A 3240-nucleotide genomic window follows, 5' to 3' on the forward strand; every position below is an offset into this window, starting at 1 on the left:
CTGTCTGTCTGTCTGTCTGTCTGTCTGTCTGTCTGTCTGTCTGTCTGTCTGTCTGACTGTCTGTCTGTTGCAAAAGAGCACACAGTGTCCCCCCAACACCACCCAAAAAAAAACCCCTCACCAAAACATCAGCCAAGTCATAAATGTCTACGGCTTAAGACTTTTAGCAAATCATACTTTATTTTTCAGCTTACTCAAAACCAAAATGAGCCCAATCGTGAAAAAATAGAAAGGTAACATCCTAATGAACACCAAAATGAAAGTTCTGAAATGCTATGTTTGGTTAACCTTCTATATGGCTGCGAATGCTTGACAATCACTCAAGACAGTGAAAATAAAATGGAAAAAAACAGAAAAGTGGTTTCTTAGGAGACTGCTAAGAGTATCGTGGAAAGAAAAGAAATCGAATGAGGTAGTGCTTGATGAGGCCCACGTGGGACGCTCAGTGTTAAATGCAATCAGGAAACGACAAACGCAATTTTTTGGGGACACCTGAATAGACTTAAACGTCTTGAACGTCTAGCTCATTCTGGCAAAATTGAAAGCAAGCGAGGCAGGGTTAGACCCAGAACAACATATTTAGGGAACCTAAACAAATGGGCAACAGGGAAACGTAGCTTTTTTTAAGAGCATCCGAGCAAAGGAATGAATGGAGAACCATGATCGCCGATTTCTGTCGCATATCTGGCACTGGATGATGATGAGTCAAAACCGATTCTGGGGGGAACAGCCCCCCTTGTAACTGAAATTAACTCGGAGGCGGGTTGGAGATTAGGAAGGTGACATCTGTTTCGACCTCGAAGAGAACTGTTAGATTGGGAAAGTTTCCGCCATGATAGATGTAATTTTGGAAGCGGGCTGCTTTGACTGTGTCTGTTTATGCAGTCCCTTAATTGGTGGATACTATATCTTCATTGGAAGACGATACAACGCTTTTGTTTAGATTAAATCTCCATTATTTTCTTGGACTATTTCTGTTTGTGATACATGCGTGTAACTTTTCTTTTTAAAGCTCAAAATAATAAAGGATTTCAAACTATTCTTGCCGTGACAAAGAAGGGAACAGGTTCGCGACTTGTAAAAATTCCTATCATTGGAGGATCGGTTCAGTTTATGGCGGATTTAGTGCACACTACAAATAGACCCCTGTCTCAATCAGGTCGCCCGACTCGAGGCCTTAAAAACAAACGGGCTTTTTTTTTCAAGGTCATCGTCGGGTTTGTTTTGTTTGTGCCCCGGTGGTTGCATTGCCCCTCCACGGAGGCGAATCTGGCTAGCCCCGACAACCAAACCACGCCGAACTGAGCCTACCCGGCCCCAATTGGTCGCTTTTAAGGACAAGTGGGCAAACCCAGATTTCGGGGGTTTCCAGAAATCTTGACCTACACCAAAAGTGGGCATTGCCCTACCTATAGGAGAAGTTTGGTTTCATTGGTGCGTATATTTGTTTGGTTATAGAGAAAACTCTCCTTGTATTTTAAAGAAACTGAACAAGTGGCAAAACTTTACCTTCGATTTTCTCAAAACAGCATTTTTCGCCACAGCCCCCTTGTGCTTAAACGTGACCAATTGAACAGAAATCGAACCAAGCTGAACCGGACTGATCCTGCCACTGGCCACTGATTAAACGGGGTACCGACCAGTTCGAGTATGAGTTTCTCACTTCCATCAGCTGACGACACCCGATTCAGACCCGTCGTGTACGGACCTCGTATGAGACACACTTGGCGCTAACGAGGTCTGTGTTAGATGATAAACTTCGAGCAGAAACATTGTAAACCTTTGTAATTATTCATTTTACTACTTTTAACACCACGGGAGAAGGGGAAGAATCATACTCTTTTATATGTTCATGGTGAAAAGTTTCCTGAATTATTCAGAACTAGCTGAGCTCCCGGCTTTGCTCGTCACTGCCTTGGCATCACTGCTCCTACTGGTCTTCGCCGCGAGAGGCATTTTACATCTGCGTTGTTGATTAGCCTTTCACACTCACACCTGGCTTCTAGATATATCTAGATGTGTATTGCTTTACATTAAGTCTGCCTTGATTAACTCCTCTCTTTATCTACATTGCTTTAGTGTATTGCTGTCTAGCCCTTCACAATAACAAAATACGGGTTTCGCCTTACGCCATCACAAAAAAGCACTAAGAAAATAAGAATCCATGAAAGCGCAGCTGCACTGTAAAAGGAACTCACCGACTTCTTCAAAATCACAGAGGCAATGTCTATAGCTTGTTCACTGTAATCTGACAGCTTAAAAAAATCTAACTCATGGACAAATTTACCTGTGCCCACGAAACTTTGCATATCACTTCTACAGGCTAGATACAAAACAAAAATTTTTAAATAAAAAATCTTGACCCACTAATAAAAATGTTTTTTCTCGTTGGGTCCTATATTAAAAGCAACTCTTAGGATACATACACAGGATTACGTCTCCACGTACTACAGGTGAGTGTCGAAAATTACTCACCCCGTCGCTTGAATTGTGTTTCTTAGGCGAACTTTAAAGAGCGGTAATGAACTTCCGCTGTGAAGGAGAGCTAGGGAGTTTTGTTTCGTTTCTCAGAAGAATAATCACAAAGGCCCAAAAAGGACGGAAACTCTTTGTCAAATATATTTGTCTAAATTCAGGAAATGAACAAATAAAAAATCGGGCTCCCTCATGGGGACCTATCTATCTTCCTGCAGCTACTTGCCAACTTTCAACTCTGTAGCTGTCGTAGTTTTATGGGAAAAGTTACACGTGTGTTTCCAAGTTGCCAAATTTAACTGATAAAGGAAATAATCAGTTGTTTTTTGTTTGTTTTGTTTTTTTGGCTTCTCCTGAAAATTATTGTCGGTGGCGCATAGAAGTTTTGTGCACGACGGCAACGACTACGACGTATGGGGGATATTTTGAGTCGGAGGATCGGACAGTCGGGCAACGGGTGGTCAGGCCAGAGAGCTGGAGGGAACATGTTGTAAATAGGGAGATAGTCGAGATAGAGTAGTCACAGGGAATGGGGTGGTTGTGATGATGATGGTGTGTGTGTGTGTGTGTGTGTGTTTTATGTGTGTTTGTGCTTGTGTTTCTGTACGTGTTTATGTGTGAATGTGTGTGTGTGTGTGTGTGTGTGTGTGTATGTGTGTGTGTGTGTGTGTGTGCGTGTGTGTGTGTGTTTTATGTGTGTTTGTGCTTGTGTTTCTGTACGTGTTTATGTGTGAATGTGTGTGTGTGTGTGTGTGTGTGTGTGTG

This window comes from Aplysia californica, unplaced genomic scaffold (genome assembly GCF_000002075.1).
Source record: "Aplysia californica isolate F4 #8 unplaced genomic scaffold, AplCal3.0 scaffold00343, whole genome shotgun sequence".
NCBI lineage: Eukaryota > Metazoa > Mollusca > Gastropoda > Aplysiida > Aplysiidae > Aplysia > Aplysia californica.